The sequence below is a fragment of the Armigeres subalbatus genome, chromosome 3 (genome assembly GCF_024139115.2).
Source record: "Armigeres subalbatus isolate Guangzhou_Male chromosome 3, GZ_Asu_2, whole genome shotgun sequence".
Taxonomy (NCBI): domain Eukaryota; kingdom Metazoa; phylum Arthropoda; class Insecta; order Diptera; family Culicidae; genus Armigeres; species Armigeres subalbatus.
The window spans coordinates 39,990,716-40,016,357 of NC_085141.1; the positions used below are offsets into that span (position 1 = coordinate 39,990,716).

General features: G+C 38.0%; 1 protein-coding gene across 7 annotated transcripts in view; it reads right to left on the reverse strand.

The window, feature by feature from the left end:
• Positions 1 to 25,642, reverse strand: part of LOC134220280 (zinc finger MYM-type protein 4) — a 44,974-nt gene that overhangs the window by 15,612 nt on the left and 3,720 nt on the right. For 5 of the 7 annotated variants that reach the window (XR_009981835.1, XR_009981834.1, XR_009981836.1 and 2 more), the window contains exon 1: positions 12,496 to 12,731. The exons of 1 other annotated variant lie outside the window; for it this stretch is intronic. The gene's annotated coding sequence lies outside the window, so the exon portion shown is untranslated. Of the gene's footprint in view, positions 1 to 12,162; positions 12,209 to 12,495; positions 12,732 to 25,642 lie in introns of those variants that run through there. One more of the 7 variants, XM_062699292.1, reaches the window with a different exon arrangement.

Sequence of the window (25,642 nt, forward strand, 5' to 3'; positions counted from 1 at the left end):
ACAACTTCATACACGTTCAAACAAAGCAGCAACCAAAGCGTTTTCTTGGGGCGGAGTCAATGTTCGCCAAACTGCTTGACTGGTGTGTACGCTGCATAATGCGAACCACAGTTACATTATTAGCAATCAAAGCAAACGTGCAATGTGTCGACAATCACATTCAGTGAACAATCAGTGACATAAGATGTTCCGAGTGGCTCCCGCTTACCAACACTCAGGATACACTTCACAAATATGAGTCTACATTGAATTATTCCACTAAATGTTCAGCCCATGCAATGGCCATGGTACGGTGGATTTTGTGAAAGACTCGTTAGTTGGACTGAAGATTTTATCTGTCAAATCAGCGAGTACAGTAATCCATTCTATGAGACAGATCGCGTAAAACTGTGTTGCCCGTGTTTACAGTTGATCCCTCAGTTGCTGCAATGGCCATGGTACGGTGGATTTTGTGAAAGACTCGTTAGTTGGACTGAAGATTTTATCTGTCAAATCAGCGAGTACAGTAATCCATTCTATGAGACAGATCGCGTAAAACTGTGTTGCTCGTGTTTACAGTTGATCCCTCCCCAGGCCATCTGCGAGTTGTGGGGCTTGCCTAGGATGTGGTGGGGTTTGACAGTGGGCCCTGTTAAATTCCTATAAAAAGCTGCATGTATCCGCAAGCCCAGGTCCTGGTGTTAGGTGGGACGCTAAACAGCCCTGACACGACGGCCCTCCGACGAGACAGTTGGTTTGCGCAGGCCCAATAAGCCACTTGGAAAACCAATAATTACGAACAATATAAGAGATAATGCGACTCGTTATAATCGGCAAAGACCTAGGCGACGAATAAAGGATCACGATTGGAAGCTTGGAACATGGAACTGCAAGTCGCTAGGTTTCGCAGGTTGCGACAGGATGATCTACGATGAATTACATCCCCGCAACTTCGACGTCGTGGGGCTGCAGGAGATTTGCTGGACAGGACAGAAAGTGTGGAAAAGCGGGCATCGAGCGGCTACCTTCTACCAAACCTGTGGCACCACCAACGAGCTAGGAGCCGGCTTCATAGGGCTTATTCTACGAGTCGAGTGACGTGAGGTGAGTCGATTTTAACAATTCTCACGTGAGGTGACCATGTTATTCAAATGGGGCTATATGACTCTTCTCACGTCATTCGAACAATCTCACGTCACTCCACTTGTAGAATAAGCCCAAGTGCTGGGTAAGATGCGCCATCGTTTGATGGGGTGGCAGCCAATCAACGCAAGGTGGTGCAAGCTGTGGATTAAAGGCCGTTTCTTCAACTATAGCATCATCAACGTGCACTTGCCCACACGAAGGGAGACCCGAAGACGAGAAAGAAGCGTTCTGCGCACAGCCGGATGATGGATGCCCACTGCGGGACGTCAAAATCGTCATCGGTGACGAACGCACAGGTAGAAAGGGAGGAAATGTATAGACCGGTCATCGGACCGGATAGTCTGCACACGCTATCGAATGCCAACGGCCAACGATGCATAAACTTCGCAGCCTCCCGCGGAATGGTAGTCCAAAGCACCTTCTTTCCCCGCAAAAATATCTACAAGGCCACATGGAGATCACCTAACCAAGAAACGGAAAAACAAATCAAATACGTTCTAAACGACGGTAAATTCTTCTTCGACATCACGAGCATCAGCATTTACCGCAGTGCGAATATTGAATTCGACCACTACCTCGTTGCAGTACGCCTGCGCTCAAAACTCTCGATGGTGTACAACACGCGTCGGAGTCGGACGCCGCGGCTTCACATTTGGCGGCTACATGACGGTAGACTACCCGAGCAAAGTCTGAAATCATAATGAGAGCATATAGAAAACATATTTTGATGTTGACATCAAATCGAAATCATAATTTGTTTTCAAATATGAATCATCATGATTGATTACATATTTTGATCTCATTTTGCTGTTGATTTCTAAATTGTATGATCTGACAGCACACTGTGTACTAATTTTGTTATCAGAACCAATATCAAAATTAGTTTTCGATTTGCTCTCATCGATAGCAGGAATAGTTTTCGATTTGATGTCACAGTAAGATTTTTCTGCTGTAGATTTTGATCTTTTAACCGTTAAAACGACCAAAAGGATTTCAACCTGAGTTATCAAAATTAGGCAATTTCACAACAACAAAATCTGTTATCGATTTGCTCTCAAGCTTTGCTCGGGTAGCCCAAGAATACGCGCAGCAGCTGGAAATGTCACTCCCAACGGAAGAGCAGCTAGGCGCAGCATCTCTTGAAGATGGCTGGAGAGATATTCCATCCGCCATTGGTAGCACCGCAACCGCTGCACTTGGCACGGTGCCCCCGGATCAGAGAAACGACTGGTATGACGGCGAATGTGAGCATTTAGTGGAAGAGAAGAATGTAGCATGGGCGAGAATTCTGCAACACCGCACGAGGGCGAACGAGGCACGATATAAACGGGCGCGGAACAGACAAAACTCGATTTTCCGGAGGAAAAAGCGCCAGCAGGAAGATCGAGACCGTGAAGAGACGGAGCAACTGTACCGCGCTAATAACACACGAAAGTTCTATGAGAAGTTAAACCGTTCACGTAAGGGCCACGTGTCACAGCCTAATATGTGTAAGGACATAAACGGGAACCTTCTTACGCACGAGCGTGAGGTGATCCAAAGGTGGCGGCAGCACTACGAAGAACACCTGAATGGCGATGTGGCAGACGAAGATGGCGGTATGGTGATGGACCTGGGAGAACGCGCGCAGGACATAATTCTACCGGCTCCGGATCTCCAGGAAATCTAGGAGGAGATTGGCCAGCTGAAGAACAACAAAAGCCTCTGGGGTTGACCAGCTACCAGGAGAGCTATTTAAACACGGTGGTGAGGCACTGGCTAGAGCGCTGCACTGGGTCATTACCATGATTTGGGAGGAGGAAATTTTGCCGCAGGAGTGGATGGAAGGTGTCGTGTGTCCCATCAAAAAGGATGATAAGCTGGATTGTAGCAACTACCGCGCAATCACATTGCTGAACGCCGCCTACAATGTGTTCTCTCAAATTTTATGCCGTCGACTAGCACTTATTGCAAGGGAGTTCGTGGGGCAGTACCAGGCAGGTTTTATGGGCGAACGCTCCACCACGGACCAGGTGTTCGCCATCCGCCAAGTACTGCAGAAATGCCGCGAATACAACGTGCCCACACATCATCTATTCATCGACTTCAAAGCCGCATATGATACAATCGATCGGGACCAGCTATGGCAGCTAATGCACGAACACGGATTTCCGGATAAACTGACACGGTTGATCGAAGCGACGATGGATCGGGTGATGTGCGTAGTTCGAGTTTCAGGGGCATTCTCGAGTCCCTTCGAAACGCGCAGAGGGTTACGGCAAGGTGATGGTCTTTCGTGTCTGCTATTCAACATCGCTTTGGAAGGAGTAATACGAAGAGCAGGGATTAACACGAGTGGTATGATTTTCACGAAGTCCGTCCAGTTATTTGGTTTCGCCGACGACATTGATATTATGGCACGTAACTTTGAGAGGATGGAGGAAGCCTACATCAGACTGAAAAGCGAAGCTAAACGGATTGGACTATTCATCAACACGTCGAAAACGAAGTACATGATAGGAAGAGAGGTCAACCACGAGTTTCTATCGGTGGTGACGAAATCGAGGAGGTTGAAGAATTCGTGTACTTGGGCTCACTGGTGACCTCCGATAACGATACCAGCAGAGAAATTTGGAGACGCATCATGGCAGGAAATCGTACGTACTTTGGACTCCGCAAAACGCTCCGATTGAATAGAGTTCGTCGCCGTACCAAACTGACTATCTACAAAACGTTTATTAGACCGGTAGTTCTCTACGGACACGAGACCTGGACGATTGTACCCCGTTTGGCATAAAGTCATTTGGCATACTGCCGTTTGGCATAATGGCCGTTTGGCATAACGGCCGATTGGCATAATGGTCGTTTGGCATAAAGTCATTTGGCATAATTTTTATTTTAGCTGTGCAATGTATAAGTAAGATTTGTTGAGCAATTCAGTTACGTGGTTTCCTTCATATGGGCAATACATGATAATTGGGAACGGAATTGTACGGCGTGACAAATTAAAAATGAAGATGCTTCCTGTCAAAACGGGACCATTTGAAATGTTGACGCACCTACCAACAAGATACATCAGCATTAAATTAAACTGAAATTGTTTTTTTTTTCATGTAAGGGCAATTGAAGAAAGAAATCATATCGTCTCTTGCCGTCTACCGAGCAAATGTACCTTTTAAAAGAAAGGAAATCTCGCTTAACTTTTCAAAAGGACCTAAGTAACATTTTTTTCATGAATTAATTTGAATAGCGCAATCAACAGAACAACATGAAAGCTTTTGTTTGCAGTACTCAAATTAATTCATGAAAAAAATTTTACTTAGGTCCTTTTGAAAAGTTAAGCGAGAAATATCTTCTCGTGTCTTAAACCAAGCTAATTCCAGAATTGAAAGAAGGAACCATTTCGACTCTATGACACTACCCATATATCCATTACCCATAATGCCATTACTCCAAAGGCCACTACCCAGAATGAGCCATAGTACCCCCAGTAGTCCTGATTTCAAGTATATAGTTTATTTCAGTGAAAATTTATGGAAAAATGAAAAATTATTTATAATATAATGTGATTGATTAATACTTATTTTACGACTTATTCAATATTAGGGCGACTCCAGTTGAGTAAATTACACATTTTTTACGAGATTTTTTATCGTTGATCCTTACTCTTTTTTCGATCCTTTTACAATGTTCACCGTGTTGGACTTGCGATTCGTTTAATTAAACTCGAACTGTTTGAAAACAGCATAGAACGAATAGTTCTCGGTCCAAAAACTCCCATTACATATCATATACTACCTTCGAGGACTGTTTAAGCAAGGGTGAGAATTTCAAATAAAGGGGTAGAAAAAGTTGCTTCTGAAATTTGCCGGTGATAAGAAGGGCATGACGACAAGACCCTAGAATGAGAAAATCTCTTCTGTTCGTCGAATATGGTTGTTCCTTCCATGGCAAGGAACAGGTATAGTTTCGTCATACCTTGCAAACGTGATCATTTAAAGGAGGTTTTATCTCTACTGTTCGCCTCATACTGGGCAAACGCGTTTTTTTTTAATAGACAGCATTTTCAACTCTGTTCGCTTTAAACCGAGCAAATGTGTTCATTAAAAAAGGCATCAGCTCCTGTGTTTGCCTTAAATCGGGTAAATGCGTTCATTAAAAAAAGGCATTATCAACTATGTTCGCTTCATTTAGGGCAAATGCATTCATCTGAATAAGGCATTATCATCTCTGTTCGCATTCAACCAACAAAAGCGTTCTTTTAAAGAAGGCATTATCTTCTATGTTCGCCTTATACCGGGCAAATGCGTTCATTAAAAGAAGGTATTATCAACTCTGTTCGCCTTTTATCTGGCAAATGTGTTCATCTAAAGAAGGCATTATCAACTCCGTTTGCCTTATACCGGGCAAATGCGCTCATTAAAAGAAGGCATTATCAACTCTGTTCGCCTTATATCGGACAAATGCGTTCATCAAAAGAAGGCATTATTATCTCCAAAACTACAGATTCGGGGTACAGGAGCGGGGCCACCATTTCCTCTCTTGACTTCTGCCGGGCGAATGCATTTTCTGAATGAAGGGATCATATATTCCTTTGCTTTAAACCGAGCAAATTCCTGAATTGAATAAAGGAGCTATGTCGTCTTTTTCCTTTCGCCGAACAAATACCTCTGAATAAAGGAATCTCATCTTCCCTTACCTCTAACCGAGTAAATGCTTGAATTGGAAGAAGGTACCATATTATCTTTTGCCTTCTACTGGTCCTTCTGCCATCCTCTGAAAGAAGAGATCATAACTTCCCTCGCAATCAACCGAGCAAATGACTAATTTGGAAGAAGGAAGCATATCGTATTTCACCATCTGCTGGGCAAATGTACCCTTTGAAAAATGGAACCATATCTTCTCTGATGTAACTGTCGGGACGATGCATCTTTTAAAAGTAGGGATCATATCCTACTCTGCCTTAAACCGAGCAAATGCTTTAATTTAACAAATTAATGAATAAAATCTCGCTTAACTTTTCAAAAGGTCCTAAGTAACATTTTTTTCATGAATTAATTTGAGTACTGGAATCAAAAGCTTTCATGTTGTTCTGTTGATTGCGCTATTCAAATTAAATCATGAAAAAAATGTTACTTAGGACCTTTTGAAAAGTTAAGCGAGAAATCTTCCCTTGCCATCGCCAAGAAAATTGCGTCCTTTGAAAGAAGGAACTATATCTTCCCTTTCCAAGAACTGAATATTGCATATATTGAGAATAGGAACCATACATATTCTTCCTTGTGTTATGCCTGACAAAAATTATTTGAAAAAGCATACACAAAGTATGTTTTTAAAGAGATGAATATATGTCATGCAGAAATAACTTCATTTGCTTTTTATTGCCTTTTTTGTGTAAAATTGTTTTTGCCCTTGAGCACTTACAATTTTGCGATTTGACTTTTCGTATTTTGTAGTTTATTTTAGTCAACGACGATCTTGCTGCTGACCCAGAGGTAAAAAGATTTTGAGTGAAATAGGCAGATAATAAAAAGTCTACCGAAGTACCTTCTATCAAGTGATTTGATAGAATCTGAACTTTAATTCGAAAAAATCAATTTAAAACATCTCTCTTATAATGTTAAAGTGACAATCATTATGAATAATTGAACATATTATGCATAAGTTTCGAAATTGATGATTACACAACTATTATGCTAAATGACCATTATGCCAAACGGCCTTATGCCAAACGGCGTTATGCCAAACGACTTTATGCCAAATGACCTACCACCGACCTGGACGATGCTCGTGGAGGACAAACGCGCACTGGGAGTTTTCGAAAGGGAAGTGCTGCGTATCATCTATGGTGGGGTGGGGTGGGGCATAATTACCGTTTGGCGTAATAAAGTAAAATAAAAGATATTTTAGTTACTAGATAAAGATTGTCGCTGTCGTCGCTGTTCGGAACATCTTTTGCTGGCGAGGATAGGGGATCTAAATGTCAATGAAGGAAAAATACATACGATTGGACAGTTTGATACCACACATGTTTCGGACAGCAGAACAAAGGGAACCGAAGCGACAATCTTTATCTAGTAACTAAAATATCTTTTAGTAAATCAAGTTTTATCTGGAATAAGGGCGAATGTCGCAAGAGAGAATTCTCTTCGCTGACTTCCCCTCTTTTAAATTAAAGTGACAATCAGATGATTTCGTTGCGCTTTTTACCCTCAAAACGAAAAAAACAATAAAAATTTGCATTCTGAGGTGATAACCCGCTTGGAAATCCTCTGCTTGTCACTTTTATTTAAAAGAGGGGAAGTCGACAAAGAGAATCCTTTCTTGCGACATTCGCCCTTTTACCAGATAGAGCTTGAAATAGTCATAATGATTTTAGGACCATTTGGCATAAAGATTAAAATTATAAAAACTCTAGGCTGAAGCTCGATTTACACTTGTTATTGCCTTATTCTGGACATATGCGTGTTTTAAGGAGTGATTTACTTTTTCGCCTAAATCCGGGTAAATTTTAATTTAAATGTATTTAAATGAAGAAATCTCGAGCAACATATGATTAGGGCCGAAAAACCAACTATGCTGAACCGAGAAAAATGGGGTTCAAGTTTTCTATGACTAATTTAATTCATTTATTGAAGTAGAAACACATTTCATTGCCAAAACCATGTCACTGCTATACGTAAATGGTTATATTATAACAGCAGATTAAGATTAATTGAAAACCCGTTCGAAATCGACAAAATTTCAGCTAAAACAAAAATCGCGCCGTTTACTCGCATTACCGGCAACACGTCTGGTTTTTAAGTCGTTTGCTCAAAGCTAATAACAAAATCGGATTTGTTTAGATTTGTTAGCCAGAGCAGTTCTGCTATGCGATATATCGAAAACCTAGTAAGAATATACATTTTAAAATAACTTGAAGCTAGTTTTCCTAAATAAACAATATAAAGTGAACGGCCTAAAAACCAAAGCAAATATTCCGCATGGTAGTTAAGGGCGCCAACAAAGGACTTAAAAACCACTATGGTGCAAATGGTTCATGAGACGTTCACTAAAAATAGCAATAAATGTGTTTCTTAAGAGATATCGAGTACGGAGTTTTACCTAGGATGAAGAATCATTTACGAAGCAATCGTTTATGCCAGAAAATCAAAAATCATGGTTTTGGTTTATAAGCCGTAATCATATGTTACGCGAGAAATGATGCGCTAATTTGCCTTATTCCTGGAAATGCGACTCTTTAAAGTTTTTTTTTTCAAATGCGCACTTTGAATGGAGGAACGATCTACTCATAAGAATTCTTCCAACCAAATGCATGGATGCTGATGCTTTCTCGTTATAAGGAGAAATCGTGTGCTTTAAAAGAAGGAATCATTAGCTCATTTGTCCGATTCCGATCGTATGCGTAGAAAATAAATAATATACGCTTCGACTTTTGCGTTCATTTGAAAAATGAGTCATCTACTCTTTTGCCTTTTTCCGGGAAAATGCATACTTTTAAAGAAGGAGTCATCTACTATTTTGCCTTATTCCGGGCAAGTGCGTACTTTTAAAGAAGGGATACTATTTTGGCTTTTTCCAGGTAAATACATACTTCTAAAAATGGAAATCATATATTATGTCTAATAGTCCATTGTATTTGATACTTTTTTTCAATGATTATGCCAAATGGTCATGATGTCAAATGGCCTCGAGGTACCCAGCAAATTATGCCAAATGGTCTCTATGCCAAATGGCATTTAGACATTTAAGTCGTTATGCCAAATGGCATTATGCCATCTGAGCTTCCCCCGCCCTTCAGTATGTGCTGACCCATCTTGTCCCATTTGCATGTTAGAATGTATAATTTTCTATCAAATCTTTTTATTCAAACGCAGTTGAGCCATTTTCTCCACCTCCACTTAACTCTTAAGAGCACCTCCACGGGAGTCCCCATCTGGGTCCCTATCGCTATTTCCGGGCCCTTTATAGAGACCCACTTTTACACCGGAGGTATCTAAACAGGAATGTAAAATAAGAACGCAACTCAAAATTAGCCGTGAGTTTCTAAATTTAGCGCCCCATACTGGGTTGCTAAATTTCAATACAGGGTTTCTATTTTGAGAAACGTCACTTTGATGTTGATAAAAAATTGCAGGAAATCTGTTTTTCTTTTGAAGAACAATTTCGGCATAAATTAAATACCGTCGTCGGGGGTGACAATGGGTCAAATGGGGATGAGAATGGTTCACTGTTTCAACTACTTAGAATGCTTGTAGAATATATTTAATGCATCTGAGGGCAAGAAGACTAAAATATAAGAGACCTTTTTGAACGATTTTGCTCTACGACCTCCAGAGTGGCGGTGAGAGCGATGACCCATTCTCACCCCCCAGACCCATTGTCACCCCCGATGGCGGTAGCAAGGAAAATATTCATTTTTATGGATCAGCTATAATGAAGAGCAATGCGCACCGGCGCCCGCTAGAACCCGAAATATTAATGGATTGTTCGGCGAAAGAAAATTCAACTGTTTTCCTTTTGCAAGTTGTTCCAAGGAGGAGGTCTTCCAGGAATCCCTCAGAAAGTTTCTTTAGTAATTGTTGAGTATGTTCTTCAAGTAGTTCTTCCAGAAAATCTTCCGCAAGTTTCTTTTTTCTGTCATTCATTTAAACATGATTTGCTTTGGAAATTCATCTAGGATCCCTGGAAGATTTATCTGGAAGTTCCCCAGCAATCTTTAAGTTCTTTTAAGAATCTTTAGCAGCTCTCCCAGAATAGTTTTAGGATTTCTTCCAGAATCTCTCGGGATTTTTTTTATTGGAATAACCCTATAATTTCTTTTGTGGTTTCATCTAAAAACTTAGCAAGTTTTTCCAAGAGACTTCTCCAGATTCTATCGGATGTTGTTATAAAAAAATTTCTTTGGGACATCCTTCAGAGAAAAAAAAATGTGGTAGCATTCCTGCAGGGTTTTGTCAAGAGATTCCTGTAGGAAAACTGGTGGGAATCTCAGGAGGAATTCTTCGACTGCAAGTATGAATTCCAGGAGGAAGGAAATCCGGAAGATGACGAGTTCTATTCTCGTTTCGGTCAAGGATGTTTTCAAGTGGTCTCCTTGGGCGTAGTTGTCACATAAAATACATACTCATGCAATGGTGAGCACAGAAAAGCTTTCAACTAATAACTGAGGAAATGCTAATAGAAAACTGAGTTGAGCAGCTAGCCAAGTTCCAGCTGGAATGTAGAGCCATTGAAGAAAAAGATGACTACTTTTAGCAACGCCCGGTGAGAACTCAATATGTTTACGAAGTCGCTATACCTAAAACAGAAACCACCGGTGGGAAGATGGGGCGCTATTCTAAAATAGCACTCGGGAAGGAGCGCTATAATAAGAATAGCGATGAGGACTCCCGTGGAGGTGCTCTAAGTGGTGCTCAAGTTAACACTTGGTTTAAGCACTAAGCGGGGGTGAAGAAATTGGCCCTTAGTTAGTACAGCATCGCCTACATTACTTATGATATTTTACTATAATAATAAAATGTTTAAATTTTAGATTGCTCGACGAATAACACGTTTTATAGAAAGCGTGTATTGCATAAGAAACAATGTTGAAAAATATTTCACCTTGCCATACTCTACCAAAATGAAGTTTTATCATCAAATCAATTGGCAGAACCAAATTATTCTTCCTACAAGGTCATAATCTCCACATTGAAATATACACAATATACAAAAACGGCCCTTACCCGTCTTACCCCGTGACCATCTTGCCCCGAACCTTACATATTTTTATATTTTCGTCAAACAAAAATGAAACAAATATTTTTTTTAAGGAAATATAAATTTTTAGATTGCTTGGCAATATTTGCTGAATATCGGTTGAAAATATGATGATAATTAGTAAACTAACTTACTGAGATGTCCAGCAACATCCAACTTATCAAATATCATAATTGAAAAAATGCCGAGTAGTCAGTCAAAAAGTTGATTTTTTCGGCAATAACTGACATTAGTAAAATTTGCGATTACCGAGATTTTCGGCTTTTTTTATTTTTTTGCTGGGACGATTAACGAGCGCTCGGCTGTGCTAATCTCTGCATTTTTTTGCGTGTGTACACGTTTATTAATTGCAAGCTATCTGTACATCTGCAGTTTTGCATGTTTTATGTCCATCAAAAGTTGAAAATATCCAAGCCAAAACATCTCTTGAAAGGACTGGGATTCGACCTTAGCTTAGCCGCCTTTAGCATGGTGTTGCTTTGTAGGAACGAACCTTAGTTTTCGGCTGAAAATCATTGTTGTTTGCGGTACTACTTACGAAAATAAAAAGAAAGACTAAGAAAAAGTCGAGTCAAGTACGAGACACTGAAAACGGCCTTACTGTTGAGGTCGAAATACGTATCTGTCAATATACAATTAAGTGGTGGAATTCAATGGGATTGTACAAACTCGTCTTATGACAAGTGAAGAAAGACTAACCTTTTAAAAAAAAATTGGGGTGGCAAAATCGGGTTGACACTGTATAATGAAACTCATTTTATAACTTTTTAATATAAATAAGGACAAACAAAGCATTTCGATCAATTTGAAAAATGTTTGCAGATTTGCAATACAGCTTATGAATGCATTACAGTCCCATGTAGATAAGAAATCAAGCAAACATGCGAATGTTATGAATTTATGAGCAGAATAGTATTAAGTTGCATGAACAATAATAACGATTTCTTATTAATATCACTTCACACTTAAAATACTATTCCAATTAAAAATTATTGTATCACTTGGTAGTAAATATCTACAATGAGACCCCCAAAAAAATAGTTATCAAATATGTATAATATGTAATCATTTGTAAATCAAAGTTTAAAATTTATTCATTCATTTTCCAATGTGCAAAGAAAACCATCTAACAGAATCGAATGGATTCATGGTCGTCCATATAGGGGCAAGACCTTTTTTTGGGGATTTTTTTTGCTACATTTAGGGACCCCTCTTGGAGTCGTGCTGCAATCGAAATAAAAACACGCGAGTCGCCGCTACCCGCACATCGGAAGCATCGAAAGATCCCGCGCTTACTTCGCTGTTGCGGCTCTTCTTCCTCACGTTGTTTTCACTTCTATCCGTGCGGCGGTACGATCGAACAGCGACGGCGACGACGTCGAAGAAAAAGAGGAAAAAATTATGCGTTACTCAAAGCTCCAACATTTTCCACCGAACTGCAATTTTTCACTCGGAATTTTTGGCCCCAAAGCCAGCACAAATTTCACCGGAAACTATTGAATTCAATCCAACAATGCACTAGCTTCGCTTTTCCAATAGTTTAACAGGAGCAAATCCAATATTTCGCAATGAAATTTCATTTTTGTCTGCGATTTTCCCAAAAGCCCCGTTCTGGATCGGTTTAATTACCTTCCGATTTTTCGCAGTTATTTTCACGATTACGCTCTGAAATTCACATCCCGGCGGCGCGGCCCAAATTGCACTTGCGATCGGAAATACTTTCGCACGGGCGGAAATTGATTTTTCCGCAATATTTTTCTTTTTCACGTACCGCGAAGCCTTTAGCGCAACATTGTGTCAAAAACAAGCGCACACCATTTTGTTTTTCCTCGCCCCGCACTCCCGTTTCACACGATAGACGTCGATGACTGACAGATCAAAAGCGAGAGCGCAAGAAGAGGGCAACAAAAACTCGAAAAAAAAATGCGACGCGACCCTGTGACTCAAAGTGCAACATACTGTCATCAGAAATCACGGCGTGGCTGATAGATTAAAAATATTCATTTTTTTTGGCTTTGGTCCGATACTCGATTTGTGCAGACAATAGAGTTAATAACCCGGATAAAAATTTACAGTAACTTGTATGACATAACCCATTGAATTACAATAGATTGTGTGGCAAACATTACAAACTATTGTATGCTTATTGTAAAATGTTCACGGTTGTGAAAGATCTTTATTGTACGTACATTAAAATAACAATATATATAAATGTTTCCGATATATTCTATTATATTTTTATTGTTCGCTTATGTTTAGTATTGCTCATCCAAAAACTAAACAAATTTTAAAAGTATTCGGTTTGGATGATCTGGAAATCCGTCTAATGTTATTGAATTAATATGATTTTGGAATATTTCATGGATTTATTATATTGATGAAATAACAATTAAAAACAATAAAATTACAATAGCTTCGTTTGTTAAATAAATAAAAATGTTATACCGATTCTCATGTATATATTTTCATATTGCAGGTCCAGAAATGTTATGCAATAAAAATTTGATTTAAAAAAAATTAAAGAGAACAAAAATTTTGCTTATCATTTTACTCGGAGAATGGCTGGATTCATTTGAGCGTGTACTGTTTTGTTTGTAATTAGTGAAGAGATGAAAATATTATCAATTCAGTGCAAATCCGAATTATAGCCGCTAACAAACTTGGATTTTTCTCACAATTCGTACGTTAAACCTAACTTCGGAAGTGGTGCGCTGTTTTCATTTGGTGATGCGCTATACAGCGCACTACTTCCGAAATTAGGTTTAACGTATGGATTGTGAGAAAAATCCAATTTCAATAGCGGCTATAATTCGATTTTCTACTGAATTTATAATAATGAAACTGTATGGTGCAGAAAGTGTCTTTTTCATTACAGTTTCTGGTGCTGGGCAAGCGGTAGATCACTATGGCTTCTGTACCGTGGTAAGTATCTAAAGTGTTAGAGCGCGTTAGAGCATCATTACTGGGCGCGAGTATTTTGATCACCCTCACTGTACTGTCATTTTAGATTAGTCACTCTTTTTCGCATCGGTCACTATTTTCGGTATTTTCGGTTATCATTTTGGTGGCTGCATTCCGTATCGGTGACGTTCGACGTTTGATAGTTCATCAAATAGTAGCGCTGTTATCGCGCTGTCAAATTTGGTCACCTGTCAGCTGCGCTACTGTTTTAGCAGCGCGTTTAGTAGCGACCGGTAAAGTGTCAAGTAATGATACTGCGCTGACAAACGGTTTATACTCACCATCGGTAATCGTAATAACAAAGTTCAATGTACATAATGAACGCAGTGGTTCATCCCGAACAAAAAATAAATGAAAATTATTATTTCATCATAATACCTGATGACATGCCTGGCAACATGTATCCTTGTTCCTTTACAGAAATGAAGCTAATGATAAATAAAATACTGCTGCCTGCTGGTCACTGATTCAAGATCGTTCAGTGGCTACCATTGGCCAATCTCACCAACGGGATATAATAAGAACTGATGCAGGTATTTTTTTCTTTTCTTCGCGACGTATTTTTTCTAATAAAACTGACATTTTTTTTATAATTTACATTTTTCACAGGTTTATATCTATATGTATTGTCTATTCGGAATAAAGTTGGTACGCTTTTTAAACCGATGTTGGATTTTCTCCAGATACAGACAACCCACTTAACTTTGGAAGTATTGCGCTGGATTCGTCTAAAGATATGCTAAACAACCGGAGGAAAATAAAATAATTTGTAAAACAATTGATTGTATTGTATTTTTATTGTATTATTGGAGTATAATGTATTCTAAATCCTGTTGTGTTTCTATTGTAAAACAATAGAAACAGTAATTGAAAACATTTAAAACACAATGTTTTCTATTGTTTTGTCGCTATTGATTTATCCCATTGAAGAACCGTTAAATCAATTGTTTTGCTCCGAATTTTGTATGGAAAATTTTCGATTTTTTTATTATAAAGATACATAACAACCCCCTTCTTAATTGTAAAAGTCTCATTTACCATTCATTTTATCGTGGAAAACCATTATTTCTCATGTGATTTTATTGTCAAAATTCCATTATACTCAATGGTAAAAATTATGTTTCAAATGGTGTTGTGACAATAAAATTTATGATATTTTAATGATATTTTTTATGCGGGAACCTACCTACACGTAAAAAAATGTAACGTTATTTATTATTGAGATTTCTAATACTTTTTTGCCAACGCAGACGCTTAAAGATATTATGTAAAAAAAAGTACATTGCATTCGCCACATACATGCCAAAACTTATACTTTTCGTTAACTTATGAATATTATTAGCTGTTTGGTATGGGATCATTTATAAGATGACATAATGAAATGGATTAGTATTTTCGAATAGGTTTTTGCCATAACTTATAGGGTTTTTTCTTTACGTGTATATAGGAAGGCTATCGCTGGTCACTGGCGAAACATATTTTGCTGGCGAGGATAGGACTCTAATGTCAACGAAGGAAAAATCAAAAGATATTTTAGTTACTAGATAAAGATTGTCGCTGTCCGGAACATCTTTTGCTGGCGAGGATAGGGGAGCTAAATGTCAAAGAAGGAAAATCCATACGATTTGACAGGTATGTACCACGGACCACGGACAGCAGAACAAAGGGAACAGAAGCGACAATCTTTATCTAGTAACTAAAATATCTTTTGAAAAATCAGTAAGTTTTGACCAGGAGGGTGAAAAGCCTGTAATCCGCGGTACAATGGCACTCTACCCAACATCGTTTTTGGTACCCAGTTTCTGGGTAGTATACCCGAATTCAGCGCTCATTTTGGGTGATTGGTTCGTACGCAGTTAGTGCTTATTATCGGCACTCAACTTCTCTTGACGAAAACTTGCAATTGGTTGAGGTACATTGAGCCGTTTGTGTTTGTATGGCTCTTTATTTCGAAAAATAGTTCGTCGATACTTCCGAAGTTTTGTTGTCATGAATCAAACGAAATTAAAACAAAAACATTGTACGCCATATTGAATGAATGGTGGGTAGGCGTATTAGCCTTCTCATCAGTCCCCTGGTTTTGACAGATGTGTACCCAACAGGGAATCAATATTCGAGCAACGCCTAACAATATACCCTTTGTCGTCAACAGTTTGTTACTGACAAACGCACCTACACTGCCAAAAATATCTATATAAAGATATATGTGTCGCCGTTATAAATTTTTGCAATAGCTCCACCCTAATATAATCGATATAGAACCACACATAAAATAAATCATTGCTAATTCAAGACCACACATAAAGTTTATTTGGATATATTTATTTTATTAGCAGTTCGCGTGGAGAATGGTTATGTGTGCGCTGATATACATCATAAGTTAAATCTATGGAGTTTTGCCAATAAATATGTGTGGATTTTTAGTAGTGTAGCGACAAACCTATATCAGCACCCGAACACAATATAAAAGAATCATTTGCCTTGCATGCTCTGATATTTCCGAGAATACGATGCTAATTTTGTAATCATTGTTTGATTCTTGAATATTTCCATAAAAGCAGAAACTATGATAGCAAAAAACCGAAATTTGCTCTAGAAATAATGCAAAATAACGGGATGAAAAGTTAGTTTTTTGTTGCTGACAAAATTTTTCGGATCTTTGTCATTATTATCTCCGACAAAAACAAAGCTTTGTCGTTAGTTTTTTTTTTGTCGCTTGTTTCGCAAGCGCATTTGAAAAAAAAATGATTCCCTGGTACCCAACATGTTTGGGAACGAGAACAAAGGGAACCGCAGCGACAACCGTTCTCGTTTGATTTTACCATGCGCGCAGTAAAAATCAACTGTGGCTCATGCGGAATGTTGTCACATGAACTGAAACGGTGGTGAATTTCTCTGAAACCATGGTAAAATTTACTGAAATTTCATGGTAGTTCTAAAAACAGAGCGTAGTCTACAAAACAGTAGTTTTTAGAACGGATTTTTCTGTGTACTAGGGATCGTATAATGAGAGATACGCAAATACTTTTCCAGACGATTTAGCAACGCTGTTACTTTTGTTAGCAAACGCTTCCAGCACTTGCCGCAGCGCAAAATGTTGAAGCTCGTACCGTGGACCCCCGGTAATATGACCGTTTTTAATCTGAACACTTTTAAATTTGAACCCCGTTCGTTTGAACATCGCTCAAATTAAAATGGTTCAAACGTCATTTAGCACGTGGGATCGAGAGCAGCGAAACGGAACATCGTGAAAACAGAACGCAGAATCAAAACAAACCAGTAAAGAGAACACCCAGAAACCAGTTTTTCTGGTGCTCATAGAGTAACCAGAAGTTAGAATTAAAAATGAACCCCGTTGATGTGAATGAGGTACCGTTCAAATTATCGGGGGTCCACGGTATATGACTTTGCATTCGATAACAATTTGAAATATGTTTGTCTGTCCACTAAAAGCGCCTGCTTTGGCAAAAAAGTATTAGAAATCTCAATCATAAATAGCATTACATTTTTTACTTGTACTAGCGCCAGTTTCTGCAATATGCATTATTTTTCCCTAAATTTTGTTGTTGAACGTTAAAACTGGCCTAATTTAAAAATTAAATATTGTACTGTTTTATAATAAAAAAACAACTCAATCTATTGTATTTTGAGCATTGAGCACGGTTAAGTCTACTGGTATGTTTACCATACAATGTATTGTTTGACGAAAAATCTCAAATTTCATATAGTTCCGATACTTAACAACCCGTATATTCTATTCCAAAAACTTCATTTACAATTCAGTGAATAGTTTATAACAAAACATTCTAATGTATTTCTATTGTTGCATCTACAATATATTCTATAGCAAATTTATTGTTTTGAATGGTAGTGTTACAATACAATATATTGTTTTTCTATAATATTTTTTATTCGAGTATACAACCCGTTGAAGGAAACGGTTTAACTACTCCGATTGCTGATATCAATTATCTTACTGATCTTGTTTGTTTCGAAGAACATTGTGACCTTGAGATGGCCTCTGGTTTGACCAAAGATGACGTTAACTTTACGAAAGCTATAATAAACTTTGAAAAAATGAAGGTGCGAAATTCAACGAAGTATATTAACGCATTTGCCCAAAAGTACACGCGGCGCTCCCCACAGGAAACAATTGCCTAATTTGTGATTGTGTGTAGAGGTGAATGAAAGAAAATCGCTAAATGAACCAATTTTTTTTCCATACCTGATTGTGACTATACTTTTGATTGCGTTTAATTCATTTAAGAACAGAAGATTTAACAAGGGGTGTTTCACCACCGACAAATCGACGGGCCTCCCTGATTCTAAGTTTGGCAATAAAAATTACAATAGTTTTACTCCGAGTGTAGTAACTCGTTCTGTCATTACTGACATTAACGTTCTTTTGATAGAAAAAGTCAAGAAAAAGTAAAAGCAAAATGAGCGCAATCCACCAGCTGGTCGACGTAAACATTATATGCACGTTTCAAACAATCTACACAGCGATGAAGATAAAAATAACCAAGTAATAGAAAATATGTTTCGATGCTTAAATTGACATTTATGTCTTTTCGATCATTACACACATTTTTGAAAACCGAATGTTTTTCATTTGGCTAACGAATCCTTTCATAAAACTCTTGATATTTATAATATCGAATATTGATTATTATGTGGAAGCTGATGAAATAGATTAAAGAGTGCATGACCAAATTTGCCCGCACATTTGTGAGAGCTGTTGTGTAAACCATCGCACAGATGGAGCTAGGTAATGAAAGGAGAGTAATTGCCAAGAAATTTGAAGAACTGTACATGGGAAGGCACGTCGGTTTGTCGGTGGTTTCACAGCCATCGATGGCAGCGAATTTCAATCGAAATAAAGTCGATTTGTATTGATTTTTATAAAAATGTAGGTGAAGGTGCCCGGATGTCGGCACCCTTTTGTTTTTGGTCCATAACTTTCGTCCAATTGCACAATGTGGTGATATTTGCATACCAATGGGAGCCGGCACCAGGGACGGGAATGGTTGGCATTTCTTATTCCAAGCAATAACCGAAAAACAAAACCACGGCAGCCGCGCCAACCAAACGACAGTCAGTTAATGTTTTCGTACAATAATTTCTCAACATATGACCGTTTTTGGTGGGAAATATTCATTTCCTTACTACTTGCTCATTTTAGAGGTAAGAACGAATAAATAAGTACCTACGAATAGCACACCTTCTAGGCCTGGCGCCACATGTAATTAAACTCAATTCTATGCTGTTTGCGCTGCGCACGAGCCGAAACAAAAAATCTCATGCAAATGCTGACCCCACGCTGGCACGACTCTAACGCCAAGTTACCATTTTTGCATTAGTATATCATGAGGCTAACATGATGATACGTTTATGCCCAGGAAAGTCGAGACAATTTCCGAAAATTGCCTAGACCGGCACCGGGAATCGAACCCAGCTACCCTCAGCATGGTCTGGCTTTGTAGCCGCGCGTTTTACCGCAAGGCTAAGGAGGGTCCTTTCCTTCCCTTCCACTACTATTAAATCAAATTTGCAACACACCGTCTGCGACACTGAATTGAAATTTTTACGAGATTTTTATCCAGACAAACGTGGATTTTATATGTTACCAATGACATCAATCGAATTACTTTTTCATCAACAAACAAGTTTGAGCACGAGGAGCGGGCTTGGTAGTCATATGGCTACTGCTTCTGCCTCATACGCAGGAGGTCGTGGGTTCAATCCCAGGTCCGTTCCATTCTCCTACTTTGTATCTTTCTCTTTATTTCTCATGTTCTAGCAATCGCTAGAACTGGAAATGGACTTCCATACCGTTTCCATTATTATTCCTATACCTTCAACTTGAGTATTCTATCAGTAATCTGATAGAATTGGAAATGAACTTATAGAGCTCGTTTCCTACATCCAATTAGAAATTCCATCAGTTACCTTCTCCTATCTATCATATTGGCAGCTCGTTAACCAAGACGGACCTCTGCCTCTCCAACCTAACCCAGAAATTCCAACAAATTCCGCATGAACTCGTGGCAAGTGCAGAGATATATTCGTCTTGCAGTGGGCGAGTGATTGCATCATCATTTCCTCCCCTTCCCTACATTGACTTGCATTCTGACGTGGCAGGCGCTAGTATGACCTAACAAATGAGATCACCAGTACTTGTACATTGAAGATGTGTGCTAGTCCCAAGCAAACATCTGTTGGTTCCCTGTGCAAGAACAGCTGATCTGGTCATAATGGAGTAGCAACTACGAGCAGTCAATCAAGCTCAAGCTCAAGCTCAACAAACAAGTTTGAGCACGAGGATGAGATCTGCCATTAAATTTGCCATTATTATTTAAATTAGATTAATAATAACTATTTTCTATGTATCTCGTTTTATTGCCTCAGTCGATTTTTTGGCTTATTTAAGGCTACGTTCCCAAAGAATCCATATTTTTTAAGGATCTAACTATTTTTAAAATCGAAAACAAAAATAGAAAATGTTGTTTTTTCAAGATTGCCCGATTTTGAATGAACATCGGGTGAATTTTTCAGGCTGATTCACACGTGCGTAATGACACTATAAACAAAGACGGGAAATGTTCCAATTGGAATTCCAAATTTACTGTCAGTGTCATTCCAATCGAGCAAGAGACCTGTCATTCCAAAATATCGCGCGCAACATTTGGCCAGCGAATATGTTTGTATTCTCGCTTAACTTTTCAAAAGGTCCTAAGTAACATTTTTTTCATGATTTAATTTGAATAGCGCAATCAACAGAACAACATGAAAGCTTTTGATTCCAGTACTCAAATTAATTCATGAAAAAAATGTTACTTAGGACCTTTTGAAAAGTTAAGCGAGTATTAATATTTGAATATTTTTTCATATATTTAGGTAGAAAAGTGTTCGTATGTGGTTGAAAATCAATTGAACATGTTTATAGTGAATTGTGGCTTTTTATTGGGTGGTTGAACGCGATACAAATCAAATATTTTGGAATTATGAAATTTGTATAGACCATTGTGGAAAGTATATCCAGCATCAGCAGTGTTGCGCACGCAGAGTTGCCTGGTGATTTATTTGTTCAGGGATCAGACTTCCCGTCTTTGTATATAGTGTCTTTACACGTGCGGCACTTTTTCGGTTTTTATTTTCGATTTTAAAAATAGTTGAAGGCTTTAAAAAATATGGTTTCTTTGGGAAAGTTGACCTTAAATAAGCCAAAAAATCGTTTGAGCGAATAAAAAAATTGACGGGAAAGGTCAATTCATTAAATCTTACGTAACATATGATCACGGCTTACCAAAACCATGATTTTTGATTTTCTAGCATAAACGATTGCTTTGTAAATGATTCTTCATGCTAGGTAAAACTCCGTTTTTGATATCTCTTAAGAAAAACATTTATTGCTATTTTGAGTAAACGTCCCATGAACCATTTGCACCAAAGTGGTTTTTAAGTCGTTTGTTTGGCGCCTTTAACTAACATACGGAGTATTCAGCACATTCAAAGTTAATTGCCTATATGCCGGGTATTAAGCCATTTGGTTTCATCAGTACCCGCTAAGCTGCGGTGGACGACGGAGGTCCTTCGTAGCCTAGTAGGGAAAAGCACCTGTCATGCGAACTGGGGTCGTGGGATCAAACCCCACCGAAGGGGCGGTTACCGTCCAATACCTTTTCCGAACTAAATCTATCACATGTTGTACATATGCCTAATCAAGTTTCAGACATAGTAATACGGAGTATTGTTTTGGGTTTTAAGCCGTGTACTTTATATTGCTTACTTAGAAAATTTAGCTTCAAGTTATTTCAAAATTATATTCTTACTAGGTTTTCAATATACAGCATAGCAGAACTGCTCTGACTAACATATCTAAACAAATCCGATGATATTACTAGCGTTGAGCAAACGGCTTAAAAATCAGACGTGTTACTAGTAATGCGAGTAAACGGCGCGATTTTTGTTTTAACCGAAATTTTGTGGATTTCGAATGGTTTTTATTCTATATTTGCTGTTATAACATAACCTGGGAAGGGACTTGCAAAGAGAAAAGAATGTAACTTCATCTGCAACCAGCAAGCGCTGTCACAAATTGTCAGATGCAACCAGCACCTTTTTGTGTGAAAGTATTCACACTTAACTCATTTCACCGTATTCGGTAAATTTTACCGAAATCTCAACAGCAGAACTGTTCGGTAATTTATTTTACAGATTTTTTGTAATTTTTTTTCATTGCTCTACTGTCAAAATCACCGAAAATCAGTTTAATTATTTACCGAACAGATCTGCTGTTGAGATTTCGGTAAAATTTTACCGAATTCGGCGATTTATTTTAAGTGTGTTGGTTTCCCCCAAAAAGTATTCCGAATGATTTTGTTTTACGAGTACTTTTTCGCTTTGAAAAGTATTATAGAATAGCCGGACAGCTTAATATCGAACAGTTATGAATACCTGTTTTATTCCCGATATGAAAATCTTTATAAAAATAAGTTTACAAATCCGTATCGCAAACACTTTTATTGAGATTCTCACGTCCGCATGTGTGAGTGGCGATAAAAGGAAAACAAACACTCCTAGATGGTGCTACTCAGCAAAGCTTGGGTTAAAATGAGTATATTTCCATATATTTTTTGACTCCTTTGCAATCATTGTGATGACCCGATCAATTTTGAGGTTATGAGCAGAAGGAAAACAAACATGTATTTACACATGCCGAATTGCACATCAGTGTGCGAGCGCTAAACGTCACTCATCTCTATTGTGCTCAGAAGATTCTACCCGGGATTTAGGTGAAACACTTAAGGGAACAGTTGAGAATCGATGATCAACTGTGATGAAAAGGAGGACAAGTGTCAAAACAAGGAAAAAGAAGCCGTCTTTGCAAGTCTCGTCTCAAGCCCGCAGTCCACTGTTTGTTATAATGTCAAATATTTGTCAAGTTGATCCGGACATCTATCAAACCGATTAGAAATCGACATGGATATAAGGCTGACTTGACAAATATTTGTCATTATGACAAACAGTGTACTGATAGCTTCAGAATATAACCATTTACGTACACACTAATTTTTCATCGCTGAAAACCAGCAAAATTTTGAAAACTTGGAATTAAATAGAAATTATGTACTTACAGAGATTTGGCCGAAACAGCAAGAATACATTCTTTCATTTCTACTTGTTTCACTTAGATGAAAAATGGCTGTCTACGGATGAAAACTATAGACACTATAGGTTCCATAGACGACCGGAGGCACGGTTGAGTCATTTCGATTTAGTGTGTTTTTCCGTTTTTTTCACAGTGTACCACGCGAATATGACGTCATACGCTCCGTTGCTTGGATTGCAATTGTGACGTCATGCTCGTTTGGCTACACTAACTGACAGTTCGTTTGGCTACACTCGCCTTCGCCTCAGCTCGTCTATGGAATCTATAGTGTCTATAATGAAAACGCAACGTAAGATGTGTTAAGTTTTGACATTTGGTTGACAGGTTGGGCTTTCAGTAAAACACAAACTGCTGATATACGTCCAGCAATTGAATTTTACTGGATTCCAGCATTTTATGGAATCGTTTGCTGATTTTCAGTAAAACGTCGCTCGATATGCTGACTATCAGTCAAAACCTTTTTGTTAGCTGGTTTTCAGTAAAAATGTCGAATTGAAAAGCTGTATTTCAGCAAAACGTTTAATTGTTGATAGTAATCCAGCAAATCAAATTGCTAAAAATTTGGTGTGTATAGAGTTGACATATTTTAGCAATGAAATGAGTTTCTACTTCAATCAATTAATTAAATTAGGGTAAAACGTCCTATCGTTGTGGTATGTCCTAATGTTGCGGTAGTGTTAAATTAGTCCATTCTGAATATAATAGCATTAAAAACAATTGTGGATATGCTAAAACTCATCGAATTAACGACAAGAACAGCTTTTGTTTGACAAAATTCCGTTTAAAATTATGAAAAATCAACATTTTTCATTAAAAATTGAATCCTTTGAGCCTATTATTGCGGTAGTGCTAAGGTCCTATTATTGTGGTATCGATTTCCATAAGAATTGCATGCAATACCGCAACAATAGGACAGACCTTGGAAAAATGTCGCAACGATAGGCAACTGCGTCCTATTATTGCGGTAGTTTGTTTTTATTGTGAAAAAACAAAACAACATAAGTTTAGCACAATTGACGTAATATTTACGAATCTATTATTAACGAGCAACCTATTCGACTACTGCAATGTGGAAAAAGAATAAAAGGTAAAAAAAGAAAAAAAGAAATAAAGGTAAAGAATTTTCGAAATCCATTTTATTCCGACACGGTGCTTAACCCCTCCATAATAGGTCGTTTTACCCTAGTCATAGAAAACTTGAACCTCATTTTTCTCGGTTCAGCAATGTTGGAAACTCTGATAGAAAATCGACACATACTTTATGGCAAAAATCCATGTTTTTGTAAATATGCATATCATGCGTTGCATGAAGAAGAAGAAGCATAAAGATGACATTCGAAAAAAATTGCACGGGGAACCATACGAAGAAAATATTGAAACTCTTTTTAAAAATTGTAGAAGCAATTTAATTAAAAACGGTTAGCAGTGCGGGGTCGGAAATTTATTATACCATGTATAAAGTGCAATATCACTGAATAAATTTTTAAATCGAAATTATGTGGTTAATATACTATTATGGTTATATATATATTATGGTTAATCTAAAGCAAATTTATTGTTTTGAATGATAGTGTTATAATACAGTATACCCCCGCTGATCCGACAAATGTATGGCCGGACTATCAAGGTTTCTCTCATTAATTCGACTGTCAACCAGCATAAATCCAAACGATAGCCGAACCATTATAAGAACGGTTTACGTTCCACGTTGAACCTTAATGATAATGGTACAGGACCATAATCGTACTGTAGTCTGATAACGTTTTGACCACAGTGGCTACGGTTTTCGTAGACCGGACTGTATGAGCAACGGGTTGTTAAGAATGTTAACCGTAAGAAAAAACGATTTTCTTCATACATTTTTGGAGGAAATATTTTATCAGTATTATATTGATTATGGTTCGTAGACCGTACACTCAGCGAACTGGACTATCGAAATTCATAACTGGCGCCTTATGAATCTTCGACTGATTATTCCACCAACAGTGCTTTTTATACGCAGTTACCTTCCCGAGTATTCAAGCGTCGATGGGCGTGTGGCCTACATACTGGCCTCCCGACCCCGGCGTCCATGGTTCTAACCCAGTCTGCGGAACTTTGCTTTTTTTTTAAATGAAAATCATCATTCATAAGGCAACATATTGAAATTCATACCGATTCCTTGTGGCAAATTTTCATAAGGCGTTTGATTGAAAATCATACGTCCATTTTCCTCAGTGTAAACCTCATTGATTAAGGTTGAGGTAATTGTTTTACTATAGATATGTATTGTTCGAAGAATTTAATGTTAATGGGTAACGATATCAACTATGTCCATGTTATGTTTGTAACTGTATGAAGAACGGTAAATGTTTATGCGGGAAATCCATCCTATGAAAATCCTACAAATGAATCAAAACAAAATCTCAGCAGAAATTTGAAAATTGTGAATGTATTCCCGAAAAAAAATAAACCTTAACTTAAATTGTGTAAACTGTACAAGTACAATACAATTTATAGCAGACAATAAAAAATATTGTGATTCTATTGTATGACTTCTCATGTTGATAATCCAATATATTGTATTTACAACAAATTTACAATAAAATGTATTTCTTCGAGAGAGTTTATTGTTCATGCCATAGCTTTACAATAATTTTTGTT